Source organism: Pinus tabuliformis, chromosome 9 (genome assembly GCF_031772625.1).
Source record: "Pinus tabuliformis cultivar Carrire ecotype Pingquan chromosome 9, CPIR1, whole genome shotgun sequence".
NCBI classification, from domain to species: domain Eukaryota; kingdom Viridiplantae; phylum Streptophyta; class Pinopsida; order Pinales; family Pinaceae; genus Pinus; species Pinus tabuliformis.
In genome coordinates, this window is record NC_142307.1 from 588,728,160 (window position 1) to 588,753,435 (window position 25,276).

The 25,276-nt window shown below is 37.3% G+C and overlaps 1 non-coding gene across 1 annotated transcript; it reads right to left on the reverse strand.

Moving 5' to 3' along the window:
- Nucleotides 1-21,662: 21,662 nt before the first annotated feature.
- On the reverse strand, nt 21,663-21,739 carry LOC149149938 (small nucleolar RNA snoR117). The gene has a single exon (XR_016263949.1). It is a non-coding gene; the product is annotated as a small nucleolar RNA snoR117 (small nucleolar RNA).
- Nucleotides 21,740-25,276: the final 3,537 nt, after the last annotated feature.

Below are 25,276 nucleotides of genomic sequence, written 5' to 3' on the forward strand. Positions count from 1 at the left end.
TTTTGTGGTGTGTTTGGCTTTGGGTTCATAGGTACTGTTATTTCTGTCTCGGGGCTCTTTATCACCCTCACTATATGTTTAATTGTTTAGCCTAGAGAGAGGCTCGCAATTGGAATTGTGGTCCCATCCCATGCCTAGTGGTTCGATTCTAGGGTGCTTTCAATATGGCCTCTATTATATGACATTGAGAATTATTTATCTATGGTCGACTTTCAAGTTGGAGGCTTGGCTTATGGAACTGAGTCAAAGGCCAAAAATCAATTAGGGAGAGAATCTATCCTCACCTTCCTCATATAGGTTGTAGAGACACTATTGGTACACCTACCTTTAGTTGTTATGTTAATTATATTCTTTATGGCATGCTTTCCCAATATTTTATTCCACGTGGACCAGCTTGGAGAAAATGCTTGGTTAACGAGATCTCATATCTTAGAAGGTTTCATGTTCTCACAATTTGTCGTTTATTGTTCTACTAATGTAATTTTTACATGGTTAGCACTCGTTAAAGATAATTCCAAGAACTTCAGTTGGGCCATAGGATTTGGCAATTGTTCTTCAAGATGGAGCTCTGAGGATGCAAGAAATTGTTTGATAAAGAAGAAAAGAGCTTGCTTGGGTCTAAGGTGACATAATACGACCACACCCAACTAAGGCAGAGATTGAGGAAGGGAGTCGAACAGTGGAGGTTGAGGTGGCAGTTAGTGTCAAGCCAGCAAAGGGAAGGGTCACAGAGGTGGGTCTCGACTAGAGGTGGAGGCATATGCATTTTACAAAGCCTTAGCCTCAACTCTAGCTGGCTCCAGACTAGACGAGTGGGAGGAAATGTTGAATTCTAGACCAAAACTGAGCACAACAAAGTTAATGAGAGAATGGGGAAACATTGTAGTAGACCCGGGAAAAACTAGAGGGAGAAGGAATCTATACACTCATACATTGCTTCTATACTAGAGAATGAAGACCCTAATGGTCAAAGTTATGGCAACAACACCAGAAGACCCCTTGCAGACACAAGGAGAGTTGTGCCTGCTCCATGAGGACATGCAACAGATGAAGTTTGGCATGAATCAAGTGATTGGGTGACTTGCAAGAATTGAAACTCGCATCCCATGTATTCCCTCATCGGCCCAGTAGAGATCCACTGCTAAGGATCCAACCCTAGTTGAGATGTCTAATAATTAGTACTTTTTATTTTCTATTAGCGACCTTCAGACATTGTCAAGATAGAATATTAGAGGTCAACATGATATTTCAGTGTTTTTGGTGTTACTAGACTTGATCAGGATTTTTAAATTTTGGTCACGATATGACTCCACCAAATAGTCAACAAACTTGGCTTCCCTCAGGGTAGGTTGAGAACATCTGGCTCTTTTGTGAACTTGCATGTACAATCTGTATTTTAAAAAAAGAAATAGAAGGATCCAAAGCCAGCTTACAAAAAAAAAAAAACATATATTAAATTTAAATTGTTTTTATTCCATTTTTAAAATTTAACTTGATTTTGAATTTTGTTTATGTAAATTCTATGTAAATAACATGTTTATCTAAATTGTAAATTCTTTTATGTGATGTATTGAAACATGTCAAAAACACCTCATACAAGTATCATATTGAAAATAAACTAAATAAAATTATTAATAAAAATAATAATAATATTTTTTATTATGTTTGTTAAATATTTTAATAAAATTCAACTAGTATAGATTCATGTTAACTCAAGATTTATCAAGAGTCAAGAGAGATCAAATCTCATGAGGTTCAATCCTCTTTTAGAATGCAAAACTTGAAAAAGGATTTACACCTAGAGAGATTTGATTGCTCTAAACCATTGATAAATTTGGAGTAAACATCTCTCTCTCTCTCTCTCTCTCTCTCTCGCGCGCGCGCTATAGATATATATATATATAGATATATATATATATATATATATATATATATATATATATATATATACACATACATACATACAAACTTCATTATAAACATGGAAGGATTGATATTAATATTTTTTTTAAATATTACATGTTAATTTCATATTAAGCATCAAACGAATTACAAATATTTATGAAATAAGACAAATCCCTCTCTCCATATGTATATATTTAATATTGAAATATTTTACGTTACTTAAATATGGACATTGAAATATTTTATTTATCATTGATCATTTTTTTGTCAATCTTTTTTCTTTTTCTGGAGAAACTGTGTAACTTGATTGAAACGACCGACATTTCGGGTGGATGCTCCACCCATCATTAGGGATACATAAGTTGTTTGTGAGATTAAGAGTGTAGAACCATGTTAAATAGAATGATTGGTAACAACTAATAAAATTGAACATTAGGAAAATGTTAACAAAATTTGATTGAAGAGGAATGGAAGAATATTTAGTTAAGGATTAAATGTAAAGAATGACTGGTAACAACTGATAGAATTGATCCTTAAGAAAAAATATATAATTTATTATTGAAGAGGAATGGAAGAAATTTTAATTAAGGATTAAATGTTTTAAACTAGAGAAAGGAATCCAAGAGTTTAGACTTGGTAAAGAGGAAGGGGAGAAATGTGTTGAGGGTAGAAAGGAGATGAAGCCATAATTTTGAAATCCTAAAAATTAATGATGTGATTGGTTTAATGGAAGTGCTAAGATAAATTGAATTTTGAGATTCAATTATGGTGGATGTTAGCTATGTGCTCTTTGATTTGAGCATTAAGGGACTTTCCAGTTTGTCCAATGTATGCTTTACCATAGGAGCAAAGAATGTGATAAATTCCCAGTCCAAGCATATGATATGACTTGTATTTAGAAGACCTAAATAAATTTTTAAGGGTAGTTCGGTTGTGTTATATATATATATATATATATATATATATATATATATATATATATAGACACACTTGTGAGTAAGGATAAAATATATATATCTGTGTGTGTGTATTGAAAGGATCATTATATAAGGATGTAATGGAAAGAATTAAAATGTATGTAAAATTGTAATTTGTTTTATTAAATGAAGTGAATTTTCTTTCCTCGTGGAAAAAGGAAATATTTGTATACTTCAATGAACACCAAACTCCTCAAATATTTAGCAAGGATATTCTGCATGTGCGCAAATCTTAATAATCTATATGGGTACACTATATCAGAATTACCTTTTGAACCTTGCATTTAAACTCCTCCAAATGTTGCTTGGTAAACAATAAACAAGAAAAAATATATCGCCATAAAAAGAAATCCTAATGTCTAACTTAATCTGCCTCATAAACATGCATTTTACATTTTACTCCTGTGGACTCCGCATTCAACTTTACATGCATTTAACAAATGTGTATATTAAAAAATGAAATAAAATTCCCCGAAGCCTATATGTATGTGGTTAGAATGATTTAGAGCGATTTAACAAGTCAGAAATGGTTTTTCACCTAATTATATTAATAATAACAAAAATGTTTTTTCATATCTCTAATAATGATAACTTAAATGATGAATTTGTGACCTCATGAAGTTATAGGTTAATTCTCAATGACATCACACAATCTCAAATGGTACGACATTTTTTTCATCAGTTGCCACCCTTCACTGTGTTAAATTCCAATAGGCCATTAAACATACACAAAAAAACAATATCCTCCGCCAAGGTATACCAAACACACAGGATGAAAACTAGAGACAGATGTAACATGGTTCATTCAACCAGCTAAAAACACAATCAATACACAACATAAAATAGTGCACATGTGATGAGCAATAACGGGTCCTACGAGAATCCTGCATTGAGGATAGGTTCACGATGAATACATGTAAAACTAGAATAGTAGTTCTCTACAAAACAAGGTTATTAGCATGCACAAAAGGAAAAACGGTGGGGAGAGAACAACATTTATCCTTACCGTAAAATATATGTGGAATTAAAGACATTTGGAATTGGCAATTGTTATGCCCTCTTTTAAATGTTCTATAAGGCTCATATGTACTATGGATTGAAGTACAAGGACCAAGTATTTTCAAAAACAGATAGAACCTATTCAAAACCCTAATAACAAGCTAGCTACTTGAATAATGCAACACTCCTTATGAGATATACTCTTCATCTAAACATACCCAATAGAAATTGGAGGTACATAGAAAAAGAACATGTCCAACAAGGAAGATAAACAAAACAAAAAAAATAGTACAAGGGTTAAATAACATTCTCCTTGTTGTAAAATACATGTAGAACTTTAGACACCTGGAACTCACAAATGACCTTAATGACTACAACTTATGGCTGAAGCATAGAGACTGAGAATTTTAAAAAACAATTAGAAATACTACAAATGAATGCAAAAACACCTTATAATAAGATGCCTAAAAGAATAACACAATATCTCCTTTTGCGATACTCTTCATATGAAGCATGACTACAACCAAAAATAGAATTGGAGAAATTCATAATAACAACCATTAGGATATAAAATAGACATCAGATGAATAAAAATCCCCAAAAATATGCATAAGAGAAGGTAGAGCCGAAAACACACTGAAAGAAAAGAACACTATACAGCTAACTTCAATAAACAAATACCACTTTAATATAACCACCAGATGAAGACACTGAGAACAGCAACCGTTGGGATATCAAATAAGAAAGACATTAGATAAATAAAAGCCCCAAAAATATGAACAAAAAGAAGGAAGAAACTAAAACACACCAAAAGAAAAGAACACTAGATAGACAACTTCAACAAACAGATACCACTTGAATATAACCATCGGGTGAAGACACTGAGAACAACCATTGGGATATCAAATAAGAAAGACATTAGATAAATAAAAGCCCCAAAAATATGCACAAAAAGAAAGAAGAAACTAAAACACACCAGCAAAAATTAACACTTTGTTTACAACTTCAACAAACAAGTGAAATCAAAGTACAAAACCGCTTGAATGTAACCATGGGGTGAAAAGCAGTAGTACATTTAAGAACATGCTTAGAAAATGAAACAGTGAACCACTAGGTGAAATGCAGTAATACATTTCACAACATGCTCAGAAAGTGAAACATGAAACAATGAAAGTTGGAACCATGGAGGGAAAGGCTATGTCACATTTGTGAAAGTAGAAAGGAAAAAACTAAGCAGCACTCTTGTATGTCAAGCAACATTTTCACAAATCAAGAAGAGGTCAAATTTGCATATCAAAGACTAAGAATTAATATTTCAAACACAGATCTCATGAAAAATACACCTAAGTTCACTAAAAAAGAGGGTAATACAAGGAAGATGGTGTTAAAAGTAGAGTGAACTCCTCTTTCCCCATCTTTATTGGTTTCGGTTGTAAAATGTTAATTGAGAGTATGTTTACCAGTTTTAGCATTGTACTTTGCAACCCATCAATGTGATTTTGTTTCACCTGATACCATCTTTTTTATACCCTGCACATCCTCTCACGTGAGTACTCGTACTAATTTCCTATAAGTGCTTTCACTTTACTGAATTTTCATACAATGTACCAAATGAAATAACCACGAGGTTGAAGGGATATCTTCGACTACCACTTGTTTTCTAGTCTTCAATTCTCTTAAGAGGCTTTATATAATACCACCAACCATAGTGTGTGCAACTTGTTTTATTTTTGGATATTTCCTTCACCATCTTCAGGATTTCTGGCTGACTTAACCTCAAACTTTAATAATAAATGTAGAGAGCAATATTATATTTTCTCCTCTAGTATACATTCCCATAGTTTCTTCAGGATTTCTGGCTGACTTAACCTCAAACTTTAATAATAAATGTAGAGAGCAATATTATATTTTCTCCTCTAGTATACATTCCCATAGTTTCCTTGCACTTTTTTGGTATACAGATCCCTTTAAGAGACTTTTGAGAATAACCACCGAGCTAGAGCGACTGCCACATGTTTTGGCTTAAAGGATTTCCTTAACTTGCCATTTTTGTTGAATTGGCCATGGTGAATCTAACATCACCATTTCTGTGCTAACAATTATTGCTTTATGATAAATTTATGTCCTTACCATTGTCAATTATGATATATTTATGATCAGTTGTAGTGTTGGTTCACAACTTAAACCTTCAACTGCATGTTGATGAACTTTATCGAACAAATCCTTTGTTGAACGTTATCAAACAAATCCTTAACATTACTCTTTCTATCTTTTAATATTTTTCTCTTCGCTTTAATTCTTGTGCATTGAACTAGTTACCCATAACTTATTTAACCATTATATGGTTTACCGAAGTCTAATAATATCACATAATGTTAAAATTGGCAACTAGGGCCAAACTCCATGTGAGTCATCTTATTTATGGCAGCTGATATTTTTCTTGGATCCCCCTCATCCAGAGGTGTAGGATTGATCTAAAGATCATCCGATTCTGATAAGTATTCATGGAGTTATGAATTTATGTGTTATAAGGCAATTTGTCAAGGTCAGCCAGCAACCAAATAAACCCCACATGTGCTCAACGTTTTAGTATAAAAGGAGGTGACTTGATAGTCATTTCTACACACACTTCTATCTTGATTTCTCTCCACTTGTCTTGGGTTTTAGTGGAAGAGAAATCTAGGAGTGTAAGCCCTAGACGTTGGAGGAAAAGAACACAGCCCCAATGCTAAAAGGAGGGTAGCCCTAGTATCTGCGCAGTCAAGTGAGAAGCCCTATGACTCAGTCAAGTTTATGAGCCACAATGAGGGTTTGTTGTAGGTGACAGCATGGTAAGTAAGGGTTGTTCCAAGTGTGTATTGTTGGGAAAATTAGGCTGAGTAACAGCTGTGTGGATAGCTGAGTCTTAGCCGTAGCATGAAGGGTCAAAGGGACAACGTGTAGGCTACCCCAGACAATGTGAAGGGCTGTGTGGACAATGAAGTCTTAGCCGCAATATAAGGGGTCAAAAGAATAGTGTGGAGGCTGCCCTAAACAGTGTGAAGGGACTATAGTGACAGCGTGGCCTTAGCCGCAATTAAACAAAGCTAAAAGGAATAGCGTAAGTGTGGAGGGTTACACCCTTGGAGAACCGCAATCTTTAGAAGGTTGGTTTGTTGATTTGTATGGAGAATAAGGGTTGTAGGGTGATGCCCTAACCGGTGATGCAGTGCAGTAGTGCAATGTGGTGAAACAACACATGGCAGCAAGGGTACATGGTGTTGCTCAACAGCAAGTATGGACAATAGCAAGCAAGGCGACTAGTACAACAGTGCTAAGACTACATGATGCTGCTAACTAGTGCAACAAAGTAAATGGAACTGTTGGGCTACATGGTGCTGCCAAGATTTAAGGGAAAGTAGGTGAATTAGTGCTACAAAGATGAATGGGACATCTAGACAATGAAGCTTGGTGGAGCCACGATACAAAGGACAACAAGGCTACATGGTGCTGCTAAGACACATGGACAACAACAAGGTATGCTAAGACATATGGGATAGCTGCAAGGTATGGCAAGGCAAAGTGGGACAGTAGTTGTGACATGTCAGAAGGCACATGGTATAGCAGCAAGCATGGTACAACAACAAGCATGGACAACATGGCTATCATGGATAGCAGTGCAGCAATCATGAGGTCCAGTGTTGTGATGATGGATGCAACATGGTGTAGCACGATGAGGTGCAACATGATGACGAGATGCAACACGATGATAGGTGATTAAGTCACCTTGGAGAATCATTTGAAGCAACATGTCTTCAATTGATCTCATGTATCATCTTCTTAGAGATCTAATTTGTGCTCTTATCTAGATAAGTCAAAGTGTTGACTTCGGTTGCAAATGTACTATCTATGAGGGGAATATGGAGGGCGATTAGTTGTTCAAGCCTTTGGTAACAACTGGTTAACAAAACTACATTAACCACCTATCAGAGGAGTATTGAATCAAGCAGTGGCATATATCTACTACAAATGCCTCTATTATCTAAAGAGCTCTAATTCTCATTTATACACTTCTAGGGAACTAGCTGGCTTGGAAATTTGGAAATGGATGGTTGGTTAATGTAGGTATAAATCCTTGATTAAATGCGATGGTTCTCTAGTGTTGTTGTTTTATAAGGTGCAATCAATCTCGGAGTTTGGCTAGTTCGCCTGACAAGTTTGGCAAAATGGGTGAAGATCTCAGCAAACATTGTACTCATTGGGAATAGGAACAACATTGTTTAGTGAATTGCCTATATCAATAGGCTTCAGTTGTGTTACATGCATTTATCTTATGAATTTTTCACCAAATCCTTATTTTGACTGATTCATCTAACATATGAGAGGCACTCTATGCCAAAACAAGGGAGTAGCTCAGCATACCTTGCCCTTACTAAGAATGATGTTATTCAGTTGAACAAGGATATCAAGATGATTCAATTGTGTTCTATGCATTTATCTGAGGGAGATGACAACCTTATTTCGCCACGAAACCCTCTAGAAAAAAATGCAGTTAACATGGGATACAAGGCAATCAAATCCAGGACTTTTCCTGATTTGCAGAAAAGATCTTGCAAAGGGAATTCTAGGAATTTTAGATGAATTAATAGAAGGGATATTACAATGGTATCTATTATGCATCCTGCCATCCTGCTAGTCTAATGAGGTTTGACTCAATTCATTTGTGAAGATCACAATGACTAGTTAGGGTGCTTTTACAACCACTAAAACCAAATGCCACCAGCTAGGGTGTGTATCTCAATATCAAAATTAGGAAACAACTAGAGCTCTTATATCTGTAATGTCCCTTTTCAAAGAGGGTTATCAATTTAATTGTTCAATATCACTTTATAATCAATCGCCATTAGCTAATGTGTGTAACTCAATACCAAAACTAGGAAACAACGAGAGCTCTGATATATGTAATGCCCCTTTTCTAAGAAGGATATCGACTTAATTGTTCACTATCAATTAATAAAGTGATAGTGAATAGTTAAATAAATATCACTCTCCAGAAAGGGACATGACAGCCAAGGCAAAGGTTAACCCCAATGTTGGATGGAAGAACAATCTGTCTCTCTGTGGGATGTTTCCACCAAGATTTCACAAGACTCAATTTGGTTTGGACACTCCATAGGACAAAAATTTTATCCCTCACAAATGGTGCCCACCCTCAATTCCTCCCATGAGATTTGAATTTAAGACCTAATTTACAATAAACCCCACACAAACCCATTGATCTACACCTTATGAGTTAGGATACAAACATATATACAGGTGCCGAAAGGATCATTTTATCGAGTGTTTTGATTCCTTGATTTCTTTATTTTGTTTGATGTAATCGAAAGAATGAAAATGTATGGAAATTTGTAATTTTTTTAAATAAAATGATTTTTCTTTCACAACAAAAAAAGAGAAATATATGTATACTTCAATGAACACCAAACTCCTCGATTCTTTAGCAATGATATTCTGCAGGTGCAAAAATCTTAATAATCTATCTGGGTGCATTATATCGGGATTACCTTTTGAACCTTGCATTTAAACTCCTCCAAATGCTGCTCTTTAAACAATGAACAAGAAATAATATATCGCCATAAAAAGAAACCCTAATTTATAACGTAATCTGCCTCACAAACATGCATTTTACATTTTCCTCCTTGTGGACTCCGCATTCAACTTTACATGCATTTAACAAATGTGTACTTTAAAAAATGAAATAAGCTTCCCTGAAGCCTATATGTTGTTAGACAGAAAGCTTTAGAGTGACTTAGCAAGTCAGAAACGGTTTTTCACCTCATTATATTAATGATAACAAAAATGTTTTTTCAGGCCTCTAATAATGATAACTTAAATGGTGAATTTGTGACCTCATGAAGTTATAGGTTAATTTTCAATGACATCACACAACCTTAGATGGTACAAACAATTTCTTCATCAGCTACCACCCTTCACTGTGTTAAATTCAAATAGGCCATTAAACATACACAAAAAACAATATCCTCTGCCAAGGACAGCTAACACACAGGATGAAAACTAGAAACAGATGTAACAAGGTTTATTCAAACAACAAGAAGCATAATCAATACACAACATAAAATAATGCATATGTAACGAGTAGTGTCGGGACATACAAGAATCCTGCATGGAGAGTAGGGTCACTGTGCATACATGTAAAACTAGAATAGCAGTGCTCTACAAAACAATGCTATTAGCATGCACAAGGGAAAATGGTGGGGAGAGATAAATAACACTGATCCTTACCGCAAAAGATAAGTGGAATTAAAGACAGTTGAAATTGGAAAATGTTGTGCCCTCTTCTAAATGTTCTGTAATGCTCATATTAAGACTTAATATGGATTGAAGTACAGGGACCAAGTATTTTCAAAAACAGAAAGAACCTATTCAAAACCCTGATAACAAGCTAGCTACTTGAAGAATGCAACACTCCTTATGAGATGTACTCTTCATCTAACCATCTCCAATAGAAATGGGAGGTACATGGAATAAGAACATCCTCCAACAAGAAAGAAAAGCAAAATAAACAGTGCAAGGGTTAAGTAACTTTCTTCTTGCTGTAAAATACAAGTAGAACTGCGGACACTTGGAACTCACAAATGTTGTGCTCCCTCTTTAAAATACTCATAACTTTAATGCCTACGACTTTATGGATAAAGTATAGAGACTAGGAAATTTCAAAAACAGTTAGAAATACCGCAAATGAATGAAAAAAAACCCGATAATAAGTTACTTAAGAGAAGAATACAACATTTCCTTTTGCGATACTCTTCATATGAAGCATGACTAAAATCAAAAATAGAATTTGAGACATTCCTAATAACAACCATTGGGATGTCAAATACAACATCAGATAAATAAAAACCCCCAAAAATATGCACAAGAGAAGAAGGTAGAGACAAAAACACACGAAAAGAAAAGAACACTAGATAGACAACTTCAGCAAACATGTACCACTTGAATATAACCATGGGATGGAGACGCTGAGAAAAGAAACCATTGGGATATCAAATAAAGAAAGACATTAGATAAAGAAAAGCCCCAAACATATGCACAGGAAGAAGGAAGTAACTACACCAGTAGAAAATAATACTATATAAACAACTTCAACAAATAAGTGGAATGATGGGGTGAATGTAACCATGGGGTGAAAAGCAATAGTGCATTCAAGAACATGCTTAGAAAATGAAACAATGAACCATGGGGTGAAAAGAAGTAGTACATTTAAGAACATGCTTAGAAAGTGAAGTTACATGAAAGAATGAAAGTTGGAACCATGGAGGGAAAGGCACTAGTGCATTCAAGAACATGCTCAGAAAATGAAACAATCAACCATGGGGTGAAAAACAGTAGTACATTTAAGAACATGCTTAGAAAGTGAAACATGAAACAATGAAAGTTGGAACCATGGAGGGAAAGGCTATGTCACATTTGTGAAAGTAAAAAGGAAAAAACTAAGCAGCACTCTCATATGTCATGCAATATTTTCACAAATCAAGAAGAGGTCAAATTTGCATAAAACTAAGAATTAATATTTCAGAAATATATCTAATGAAAAATACACTGAAGTTCATTGAAAAAGTGAGTAATACAAAAAAAACATGGTGTTAAAAGTAAAGTGAACTCCTCTTTAGCTATCAGCTATTGATTTGGGTTGCGAAATGTTAATTGAGAGAATGCCTACCAGTTTCAGAATTGTCCTTACAGCCCGTCAATGTGCTATTGCTTCACCTGCTACCGTCTTTTTTATACCCTGCACATCCTCTCATGTGAATGTTCCTACTGATTTTCTATAATTGTTGTCACTTTACTGAATTTTAATACAAATATACCAAATGAAATATAATTTTCATACAAATGTACCAAATGAAATAGCCACAAGGCTGGAGTGATATCTTCGCCTACCACTTGTTTTTGGGTCTACAGTTCTCTTTAAGAGGCCTTTGAGAATAACCACCAACCAGAGTGTGTGCAACTTGTTTTATTTTTTGAGATTTCCTGCGCCCTCTTCTGGATTTCGAGCTGACTTAACCTCAAACTTTAACCATCAATGTAGAGAGCAATATGCTATTTGCTCCTCCAGTGTACATTGCCATATTGCACTTTTTTAGCATACAAATCCCTTTAAGAGGCTTTTGAGAATAACCATCGAGCCAGGGTGACTGCCACATGTTTTGGCTTAAAGGATTTCCTTCACCATCTTCAGGTTTTCCAGCTGTCTTAACCTCGAACTTTAAGAATCAACTTAGAAAGTGGTATTTCATTTGCTCCTCCAGTGTACATTCCCATTGTTTACTTGCAGTTTTTGTTGAACGAGCCATGATGAATCTTACTCCAACATTTTCTGTGTGATAGCAATTATTGCTTTAAAATAAATGTATGTGCTTACAACTGTCAATCATGATATATTTATGATCAACTATAATAGTGTATCACAATTTAAACCTATTGAATATCCTTTTAATAGGTGTAAATATGCATGTTCAGGCCTTTGGTAACAATTGGTTAAACAAAACTACATTGACCACCTATTAGTGAAGGATTGAATCAAGCAGTGGAATATATCTCCTACAAATGCTTCTATTATCTAAAGAGCTCTAATTCTGGTTTGTACCCTTCTATGAAACCTGCTTCTATTATCTAAAGAGCTCTAATTCTGGTTTGTACCCTTCTATGGGACCAGCTGGCTTCGCAATCTAGAAATGGATTGTTGGTTAACGTAACTATAAATCCTTGATTGAATTCGATGTTTCTCTTATGTTGCTGCTTTTTAAGTTTGAATTTATCTAAAGAGCCCTAATTCTGGTTTATACCCTTTCTAGGGAACCGGCTGGGTTGACAATCAGGAAATGGATGGTAGGTTAACATAGGTATAAATCCTTGATTGAATTCCATGTTTCTCTCATGTTGCTGCTTTTTAAGATTGAATCCTTGACTTTGGCTAGTTCGGCTAACAAGAGTAAAGGCATTCTTGGGCAAAATGGGTGAAGAGCTCAGCAAACATTGTACTTACTGGGAATAGGCATGGCTTTGTGTTATATGCATTTATCTTAGGAGATGACGTTTTTAAGACACAATGAATCCTTTGTTTGACTAATTCAGCTAACATACTAGAAGCACTCTATGCCAAAACCAGTGAGGAGCTCAGCAGACCTCACCCTTCATGGGAATGATGTTATTCAACTGAACAACGATATCAAGAGGCTTCAGTTGTGTTCTATGCATTTATCTGAGGGAGATGACAACTTGATTTGGTCATGAAATCCCTCTAGAAAGAAAGCAATTAACATGGGATACAAAGCAAGTTTCTTAACAGCTAACCAGGAGAAATGTTGACGCTGGGATACTCCATGGCATGTGAAATCACCATAAAATCTAGGATATTTTCCTGATTTGAAGAAAATATCTTGGTAAGGGCCAAGTATGCATACCTTGTGTCAGAACTGCACCTTCACTCAGGAAATATCAAAAAAGTTATTAGTTCTGGCACGACGTTCAGGGAACTGGGAGGAAGAGCTCCTTGTGGATAGCTATAGAAGTTAGAAGTCAAACTTAGTCGATGATCATAAAGCTTTGCCATGAATAATTTCCTGCGCATTATGGACAGCTAGGAATAGAATCCTCTACCAGTATAAATATTACTCCCCACTTAATATCTTCGCAGCATCAAATACATGTATGTTGATCTCAAGCGGCCATAAAGAAACTGAGAACTGTGACACCATTCAATTGATAAATGTTTTCCCCTGATCCTCGTGGAGATGAGGTACCATTCCTTTCAGATCAGTTTACATCCAAGACCTTTCCTAGTGTACTAAACGGGACTTAACCATTGAGATTTTCATTCCATTTAATTGATAATTGTTTTCCGCTGATCCTCGTGGAGCCGAGGTACCATTCCTTTTAGATCAATTTACACCCAAGACCTTTCCAAGTGTACTAAACGGGACTTAACCATTGAGATTTTCATTTATATTTATTCTAAATGTTGACTTCATTGGGCATTGGGGGTTCAGTAATAAAAAATCATGTCAAAAACCAAGGAGGAATCATATACTTGTTGGGGATTTTTCTGGTAAAATCCCAAAAACAAAATAAACTGAACACAGAGACAATGCTCTGTTTTTCTCCACGGGATCTTTTAACACAGGGACGCTGTTTTTGACTCAGAGAAACAGAGTTTTTCTACACCCCAAAAAAAAACTTTGCATTCATCAATATGACTTCCTGTTACAAAAAAGGGTCTTCCTCTTAACAGAGGGATTTCACCAGCACTGCTTTTACAAAAATATCTTCCTCACACAGAGGGATTCTCCAACTGCTGTTACAAAAAACATCTTTCTCACACAGAGGGATTCACCAGAGATTATGCTGAAGAGCATTTTCCTCTTGACAGAGGGATTCACCAGTATATGCTGAAAAGCATCTTCCTCTTGACAGAGGGATTCACCAAAAGACTGTGCTGAAAGGCACCTTCCTCTGTAGTAGAGGGATTCACCAAGAGACTGTGCCGAAGAGCACCTTCCTCTTTAACAGAGGGATTCACCAAGACACTGTGCTGAAGAGCACCTTCCTCTTTAACAGAGGGATTCACCAAGAGCTTCCTCTCACAGAGGGATTACAACCAGACACTGCTTTAGATGCAGTTCCAAAACAACAAAAAATATTACTCTGTTTTCCTCCTAAGATTTTACACTTCTGTGTGTAAAATCTCATTTACATTTACTGCTATAAAATAAAAAGATTCTTACATATGGTGCTGCACTTTTACATTCATATTCAAAATACAAAAATACATTCAGGCTCTGCTGAGCATTTCTTTTCTCCTTACTCACACGCTGCTGCTGCTACTTCATTTCATTCCCAAATAGGACATCAAAACATCCACGGTGCTCTGTTCTGGTTTCTACCTTCGTCTTTGTTTTCGTCTTCACCCACGCACTACTTTGCTATCTACAACTTCCATCACACACTCGTCAACGCCACTCAAAACATATATTTCTTATGCACTGCTGTGCATCACACTGACCATAGACTCTGTCTAATTTTGTTTGTACGAGCTGTGCGTTTTTCACCACAGCATTACAAAAGTCAACGCATAACCAAAAACATATACAACACATATGCGTTCCACTTCTTTTTGCATTACAATGCATATCTTCACTTGACAGCCATTACAAACACATACCTTCACGGCTTCTGCTTCCACAAGCTCAATGCTGCTTCACCTTTGCACTACTGTGCATTCACAGTTCTCTCTTGTTATTTTCTTTGCTGCCGCACGCCCTCTATTACATCCTGTGTGCAATACTTAAAAAGTCAACACACAAAACTATGAGATTTGCACTGCTGCACATTCCATTTCTTTACAGTTTGTTTTCTCAAAAAAACACTTGCGTGCTGCTGCGCCTATCTTACATTTCTTCATGGACAACAAAGCATCCCACTCACGCTGCATCACATTCGCACTGCTGTGCTTCTCATTTTATTTTTCAGTAGTCAACAAAAACATAACAGGGCAATTCAATTTCACTTGCCATACTCGTGTTTAATAAAACTTCACCAACAATCTACGAATGCCATTTAATTCTCAGCATGGCGAAGGTACTTCATAAATTAATTCACTGACAAGTCGAGGGTCAAAACAAAAGTTTGTTTTACTCCACGCAATATTAACTACAAGCTTGTACGCAGCCCTGGTTCAATCGGACGGTGGACAACACTCATCTCAATCGAACGGTTGCAATCAATATCGGGCGGACTTTTATGACTGACCTTTATGCTCCGATGAAGAGTTGTTTTGGAACAGTAGCTCCAGGCATGTGTCAGCAGCTGATTGTATCGGAGGCGTTTGTACGAAAACCACAATTGCAAGAAAGGCGGTCTGATGGACTCATGACAGTTTTTCCGGAACGAAATCCTGTTTGCAGTCACCGTTTTGATGGCGGATTCTGGCAAATGACTGGGCTGCCATTGCTGTCCCTGCAGGGAAGTTGGAATTAATATTCCAACACTCCCCTTTAATTTCAACTGCTGGGTGTTCAGACATACCCAAACACTTCATAAAAATTCAAAGCTTTTCTGCCTATTCATATCAGCTTTCCTTTCATCGCTTTCACTGCTATGCTCAGGTGCTCCAATCATGTAATATCCTCTTTCTCTCTGCCTCAGGTAAGATTTCCAATCTTTGCATCTCCAAGCTATCCTGCAACCTTTTCTTCTCTGCTTTTATGGCAGATTTAATTTCATATCTCTCCCCTATAAGAAGATCTTCATCAAAGAATGACTGTTAATATAGTTCAGCAATAATGATCAAGAATTACAGGCTCCCCTTAACTGTATGCATCGTCTCCTTTTGGCAGAGTCTTCTCAAAAGAAACTTAGATTGGCTGGGGAGCTCAAAGGACTTTCGGACTATATTTCCTTCCTTCTCCATACTTGTGTAACTTTCTTCTTTTGCATGGGTCTAGCTTGTGTAAGAGCCCATGTTAAGTTACAATTACGTGCCATATGACCAATGTTATGACACTTGAAACATTCTACATTGTCCATGAATAAGATTTCATGATTTCTTCCTGTAAAATTGTTTCTTGGAGGTTGTCGGAGACCATAACATCTATCTATATGAAATGCTCTACAGTCTTTTGCCATATGAACAAAGTTTGAGCAATAATAACACTAACCAAAAAATGAACTTTGGTACCTGGGAGATGGAGGTTTCCTTGATGTACTTCTGAAGCCTTTTTGCCTTGAGATCCTTTGATGATAACCATTGCCTCTTGCCTCTTTGACATCATCAACATTTCTTCTTGGAGCTGGTTTTCTACTTGGAGTAGGATTTCTTCTATTGTAGCCTTGATTTTTCTCCTTGCCTTCGCTGGAACTAGGAGCATCACAATTTCTTTCTGCCTTCTTCACATTTCCTTTGCTTAAAGCATTTTCATTCTTGTTCGAGGGTTCACCTACATACCCGAGTCCTGATTTATCAGATGGAGATCTGTGATAGCTAAGCATGTCATCCAAGGCTTGAGATCTCTTCATGATTTTGTTCATCCCTTCAACCTTTTTCTTGAGGAGGACAATCTCTTCTTCCAATCTTTCACACTCATTATTCTTCTTTGCAAGTTGTTCCTCAGTTTCTTCCTTGCTGCGAGTAGCTTCAGCTGCTACTATTTTAAGGGAGATGATATCTGACTTTATTTTGGAGATTTCTTCATTTTTTGCTTGACTGCTCTCCATTTTCTTCTTGGCTTCTTGTGCCTGTTTCCTGGCTTCTTGTAATTCAGACTTAAGGGAGGATACCTCTACCTTGTACTGTCCAATCTCTTCTACAAGTTTGTTCACTCTCTTGTGCCTTTGTTCAGGTTGACTTGACAAGACATCTTCCTGCTTCTTTGCTTGATTCAATTGATTTGTCATGGATATGACTTCTTCATGATGCTTCCTTTTGCTTTGATCAAGTTCCTTCTTAAGCTTGGCGAGCTCTTCATCCCTTTCTTGTACTTGAAGCTTGATGAGGTCAACCTTCTCATTTTCAGCTTCTATGATGGGTTCAGAATTTCCTTCTTGACTGATGGTCATGGTCAGTGATCCCTTTGCGTGCAGATCATGAAGTCTATCCCATATATCCTTTGCTGATGAATATTTTCCTAGATTCTTCTTTACAGAATCAAGCAGTCCAGCCAAGATTGTCTTTGCTACTTTTGCATTGTACTCCTTGGATTCTCTATCCATATTGCTATTATCAATCACTGATTCACAAATTTCAATCCCTTCAGACTTTAAGAAAGTCCTCATTTTTATTTACCATATATAAAAGTTCCCATTGAACCTTGGAGCCTCAAATAGAATGCTTTCAAATTGATTGTTTTCTATTTTAGTAGTAGAGGGAGACACATTCTTAGAAGGATTGGAGACTTTCTTCTTTGACCTTGTCATTCTTAACTATGCTTCAAATATTTGACTGTGTTTTTTAAAAACACTGACTGTTTCTTCAGCAGTAACACAAAAAAAACTCTGAGAAATACCTGGATTCTTTTGCCCGAGACTTCACTCTGCTGGAGAATTTGTTGCAGCTAGAAACCTTCCTTCAGCTTCTTTGACACCTTCAAAGAGCCTGAACTAGCTCTGATACCATTGTTGGGGATTTTTCTGGTAAAATCCCAAAAACAAAATAAACTAAACACAGAGACAATGCTCTGTTTTTCTCCACAAGATCTTTTAACACAGGGACGCTGTTTTTGACTCAGAGAAACAGAGTCTTTCTACACCCCAAAAAAAAACTTTGCATTCATCAATATGACTGCCTGTTACAAAAAAGGGTCTTCCTCTTAACAGAGGGATTTCACCAGCACTTCTTTTACAAAAACATCTTCCTCACACAGAGGAATTCTCCAACTGCTGTTACAAAAAACATCTTCCTCACACAGAGGGATTCACCAGAGATTATGCTGAAGAGCATCTTCCTCTTGACAGAGGGATTCACCAGTATATGCTGAAAAGCATCTTCCTCTTGATAGAGGGATTCACCAAAAGACTGTGCTGAAAAGCACCTTCCTCTTTAACAGAGGGATTCACCAAGAGACTGTGCTGAAGAGCACCTTCCTCTTTAACAGAGGGATTCAACAAGACACTGTGCTGAAGAGCACCTTCTTCTTTAACAGAGGGATTCACCAAGAGCTTCCTCTCAGAGAGGGATTACAACCAGATACTGCTTTAGATGCAGTTCCAAAACAACAAAATATTACTCTGTTTTCCTCCTGAGATTTTACACTGCTGTGTGTAAAATCTCATTTACATTTACTGCTGTAAAATAAAAAGATTCTTACATATGGTGCTGCACTTTTACATTCATATTCAAAATAAAAAAAATACATTCAGGCTCTGCTGAGCATTTCTTTTCTCCTTACTCACACGCTGCTGCTGCTACTTCATTTCATTCCCAAACAGGACATCAAAACATCCACGGTGCTCTGTTCTGGTTTCTACCTTCGTCTTTGTTTTCGTCTTCACCCGCGCACTGCTGTGCGATCTACAGCTTCCATCACACACTGGTCAACGCCACTCAAAACATATATTTCTTATGCACTGTTGTGCATCACACTGACCATAGACTCTGTCTAATTTTGTTTGCACGAGCTGTGCGTTTTTCACCACAGCATTACAAAAGTCAACGCATAACCAAAAACATATACAACGCATAAGCGTTCCGCTTCTTTTTGCATTAAAATGCATATCTTCACTTGACAGCCATTACAAACACATACCTTCACGGCTTCTGCTTCCACAAGCTCAATGCTGCTTCGCCTCTGCACTACTGTGCATTCACAGTTTTCTTTTGTTATTTTCTTTGCTACTGCACGCCCTCTATTACATCCCATGTGCAATACTTAAAAAGTCAACACACAAAACTATGAGATTTGTGCTACTGCGCATTCCATTTCTTTGCAGTTAGTTTTCTCAACAAAACACTCGTGTCCTGCTGCACCTGTCTTACATTTCATCATGGACAACAAAGCATCCCACTCACACTGCATCACATTCACACTGCTGTGCTTCTCATTTTATTTTTTAGTAGTCAACAAAAACATAACAGGGCAATTCAATTTCACTTGCCATACTCCCGTGTAATAAAACTTCACCAACAATCTACGAACGCCATTTAATTCTCAGCATGGCAAAGGTACTTCATAAATTAATTCACTGACAAGTCGGGGGTCAAAACAAAAGTTTGTTTTACTCCACGCAATATTAACTGCAGGGTACGCAGCCCTGGTTCAATCGGACGGTGGACAACACTCATCTCAAATCGAACGGTTGCAATCAATATCGGGCGGACTTTTCTGACTGACCTTTATGCTCCGATGAAGAGCTGTTTTGGAACAGTAGCTCCGGGCACGTGTCAGCAGCTGATTGTATCGGAGGCATTTGTATGAAAACGACAATTGCAAGAAAGGCGGTCCGATGGACTCATGACAGTTTTTCCGGAACGAAATCCTGTTTGCAGTTGCCGTTTTGATGGCGGATTCCGGCAGATGACCGGGCTGCTGTTGCTGTCCTGCAAGGTAGTTGGAATTAATATTCTAACAATACTATGATGCCTTAAAAACAAAAAACAAAAAAAAATGAAATACTAAATAGTAACCTTTCTTCTTGTTGCATATCAATCCTAACATTGAACTGAACACATTATTTTATTTCATTTTACTCACACACCCGAATTTAAATTTGTGTGTGTTTCGAATCACATCTTTGTACTTCCAGCATAATAAAAAACTCAAAGAATGGTTCAAGCAAAAGATAATGACAGATAACGCCCACCTTTCTTGTCACATTTTCTGTAACCCTCACAGACGGTTCTCTTTATAGACGTATATCAAAAATCACAAATGTTCATAGGCAGATTTTCAGAATTTTGGCAAGTCAAAAATGGTTTTTCAGGTCATGTAGATTAATTATGGAAGCCAACAGGCTCAGTGCCCAGTGCAGTTCTTCATCCTTGCATATATAAGCATCTACCTCACAATAAGAATACAAATAATTTAAATGATGAGTATATGGGCCTCAGTTGTGTTCTATGCATTTATCTGAGGGAGATGACAACCTGATTTGGTCATGAAATCCCTCTAGAAAGAAAGCAGTTAACATGGGATACAAAGCAAGTTTCTTACCAGCTAACCAGGAGAAATGTTGACGCTGGGATACTCCATGGCATGTGAAATCCCCATCATATCCAGGATATTTTCCTGATTTGAAGAAAATATCTTGGCAAGGGCCAAGTATGCATACCTTGTGTCAGAACTGCACCTTCGCTCAGGAAATATCGAAAAAGTTATTAGTTCTGGCACGACGTTCAGGTAACTGGGAGGAAGAGCTCCTTGTGGATAGCTATAGAAGTTAGAAGTCAAACTTAGTCGATGATCATAAAGCTTTGCCATGAATAATTTCCTGCGCATTATGGACAGCTAGGAATAGAGTCCTCTACCAGTATAAATATTACTCCCCACTTGATATCTTCGCAGCATCAAATACATATATGTTGATCTCAAACATCCATAAAGAAACTGAGAGCTGCAACGCCATTCAATTGATAAATGTTTTCCCCTGATCCTCGTGGAGCCGAGGTACCACTCCTTTCAGATCAGTTTACAACCAAGATCTTTCCTAGTGTACTAAACGGGACTTAACCATTGAGATTTCCATTTATATTTATTCTAAATGTTGCCTTCATTGGGAATTCAGTAATACAAAATCATGTCAAAACCCATGGAGGAATCATATACTATGACGCCTTCAAAAAAACAAAAAAATTGAAATACTAAATAGTAACCTTTCTTCTTGTCGCATATCAATCCTAACATTTAACTGAAGACACTATTTTATTTCATCTTACTCACACACCCGAATTTAAATTTGTGTGTGTTTTGAATCACATCTCTGTACTTCCAGCATAATAAAAAACTCAAAGAATGGTTCAAGCAAAAGATAATGACAGAGATAACGCCCACCTTTCTTGTCACATTTTCTGTAACCCTCACAGACGGTTCTCTTTAAAGACGTATATCGAAAATCACAAATGTTCATAGACAGATTTTCAGAATTTTGGCAAGTCAGAAATGGTTTTTCAGGCCATGCAGATTAATCATGGAAGCCAACAGGCTCAGTGCCCAGTGCAGTTCTTCATCCTTGCATATATAAACATCTACCTCACAATAAGAATACAAATAACTTAAATGATGAGTATATGGGCCTCAGGAAGCTAGAGGTTAGTCCTCAACAACATATTGTCTCGGATGGTACGGACAATTTCTTCATCATTAGCCATGGGCCCTCACTAACTAAAATTCCAATTAGTTGTGACACCATACACACTTTCTTTGACAGGCAGGCCAATACACAATGACGACAGGAGACGGAAATAACTGAGCTCAATCAATCAATGAAACGAAATCGATACACAGGAAACAAAAAACACCTTCTTTTTCGCGACAAGCATAAAAAGGAAGACTTCCGTGGATGTTAAAACGTTCAACAGAGAAAGACTCTGATACAAGTAAGAGCAGTGATATCAAGGAAACCCCATGTATACCTCAACAAACCCTAACCTAGTTTACCCAAAAATACAGAAGGTCTAATCCTAAAAGTCTGAGAACTTGCAATACTAATTTTTTCCCGATTCAGAGTTGGGCGCAGTCTTATGTTTAAAACAGACGGGTTTCGAACGTGGTTTGGATTGCCCTCTCATGAAAATTACAATTAGCCATGGGAACATACACATATACGCAATTAATTTGACAGAAAGACCAAAATACAGAATGACGACAACAGACATAAATAAGAGACCTCATTCAATCGGGTAAAACACACGAAATCAAGACACCGCAGAAAACCCTCATTTGAATGGTAAACATATATTAAAAGCTAAAAAGGGAACAGCTCTAATGGAAGTAAGAGTAGTGATATGAAGGAAACCCCATGTATACCTAAACAAACCCTAACCTAGTTTACCCAAAAACAGAGAAGGTCTAATCCTAAAAGTCTGAGAACCTGCAATACTGATTTTTTCTCGATTCAGAGTTGGGCGCAGTCTTATGTTTAAAACAGACGGGTTTCGAACGTAGTTTGGATTGCCCTCTCATGAAAATTACAATTAGCGATGGGAACATACACAGATACGCAATTAATTTGACAGAAAGACCAAAATACAGAATGACGACAACAGACGGAAATAAGAGACCTCATTCAATCGGGTAAAACACACGAAATCAAGACACTGCAGAAAACCCTCATTTGAATGGTAAACATATATTAAAAGCTAAAAAGAGAACAGCTCTAATGGAACTAAGAGCACTGATGTAAATGAAACTTCATCTCGACCCCGACAAACCCTAACATTAAAGCGAGGCAAACCTCCAAAACCCTAACCCCAACTTAGTGAAACTACACTATTCGTTTAAAGATTTTTCACTGATTACGTGTAGCGTGGGGTTATATAACAAGTGCTCGTTTGTGCTCTATATTAAAAGAAAATTTATGTGGGTTTGTAAATGTACATTTTATTGAAAGTTATTCCATTTTATATTCAATATAGGGGAGGGCCGTCATTACATGTGTGCCCTTCCCGCCACGTCGCAAAACCACATGTCAACCCGCATGGATCCAGTACGACACTTGTCCACTGTGGAGGTCCATGTGTTGGGCATCGTGTCATCACATAAAATTCTATGTCCGTGCCATTTCCTCCATTTGTTTGGGGTCATTGCTGCGATGTTCCATTTTCCCTTTGTCTTTCTGCTCGGGGCCGGTTGTTGGGCGAAGCCCCCACCGAAGATGGCGTGGGACGGCCCCAGAACCTGCGCGCTTCGTCTGGTATTGAGGTTCTGATGCAAACGTTTGTTCAAGGTTTAGGGTTTGTGGACCTGCACGCTTCGTCTGGTATGCAGGTGCTGATGCAAATGTTTGTTCGAGGTTTAGGGTTTGTGGTTGGAACATTGCTTCTGCCTTTCTTGTGGTTTTCCGCCTGGATTTGTTGGTCGTTCTGGACCGCCGGTTGTTTAGGGTTTCTTTGGTGGTGGTCTTATTCGTTGTTTTTGTTGTTTGGGGAAGAGCCAGTTACAGTTTTACTGAGCTCGAGGTGGAAGGTCTTTTTTAATAGTTAATTGCTTAATTTGTTGTTCTGTGCTAGTTTTTTTGGTGGTTTTCTGTTGTCCAATAACTTTTTCCTCTTGTTGCAGGTGTGGAAAAGGTCCTTGCAGGTGTGGAGAAGGTCTGGCGAGCTCCGGGGAAGGTCGGCAACCATCCATGGCCTGTATCCGGTAGGATTTTAATCCTACCAGCAATTTCTCTGTGTTTTTCAACACAAACAACTCTATTTGGATTTTTTGTAAACTTTCTATGGCAGGTTTTGAGGGTTTAGGGTTTTTGTGGATATTTTGATGTTGTTTGTGGCTTTTCATGATGGTATTTGTGAATTTTCGCTGTTATCATGCTTGGCCGTCCCGTGCCATCCTCGGCAGAGGGCTTCGCCCAACAACCGGCCCCGAGCAGAAAGACAAAGGGAAAATGGAACATCGCAGCAATGACCCCAAACAAACCCTCGAAACCCTCTTGACTTTTGGTATGACTTAATTTCTGATACGTCTGATAGATTCCTTGAAGGTTTCTTTGGTGGAACGCTCGGTTGGTGTGTTTTTTATAGTGGGGGGAATATCCAATTCTCTTATTGCTACCTGCTCGACAAAGATCTTAGGATGGGTACTGGGTGCCTCAATGGTGCACTGAAATTTGGTGGTTAAATATGGGTCGCCACTGATTCATATTTGTTTGTTAGGATTTTTCATGGAAGTCAAGGCTCTCTATTATCCTACACCTAAGCCTCTTCTCTTTGTATTTCTTCTACTAACTCATGTTTATATTGGCTAGTTTCATGTAATGCTTCCTCCTTGTCAATTGTGTGGACTATGGAGGTAAAATTTTCCACCCTTTTGTTCAATTTAATAGCATAGAACTGTATTTGGCTGTTTGATTTTAGGACTTGCATTTCAAAACCGGGTTGGTGTAAAGAAGAAGCCTACTGTCTATATGTCTGATAGATTCCTTGAAGGTTTCTTTGGTGGAACGCTCGGTTGGTGTGTTTTTTATAGTGGGGGGTCTCTTATTGCTACCTGCTCGACAAAGATCTTAGGATGGGTACTGGGTGCCTCAATGGTGCACTGAAATTTGGTGGTTAAATATGGGTTGACACTGATTCATATTTGTTTGTTAGGATTTTTCATGGAAGTCAAGGCTCTCTGTTATCCTGCACCTAAGCCTCTTCTCTTTGTATTTCTTCTACTAACTCGTGTTTATATTGGCTAGTTTCATGTAATGCTTCCTCCTTGTCAATTGTGTGGACTATGGAGGTAAAATTTTCCACCCTTTTGTTCAATTTAATAGCATAGAACTGTATTTGGCTATTTGATTTTAGGACTTGCATTTCAAAACCAGGTTGGTGTAAAGAAGAAGCCTACTGTCTATATGTCTGGAACCAGTCTAGGCCTTTCCTTCAAATTCTGGATAGAGAGATTATTTCTTTTGTTTCCCTTCTAGCATGGTCCTATCCTCATCCTATGGTTGAGGAAAATATTAATGTCCTCGACTGGCATGTGGTAACAATCATTCAGGTGGAAAACTCAACATCTTCAGGCGTTGAGAAATTACATTATCACATTTCTTTATGTGCTGCTTGGCTCTAGTAACTCCTACAAACATCATATTTTGGACTCGGGTTTAGGTTATTATTGCCATATTTAGCTTTTTTCCTACTCTACTTGATAATGAGTGCTCTCAAAAACTTATTATGAGATAAGACTGTCTGATTG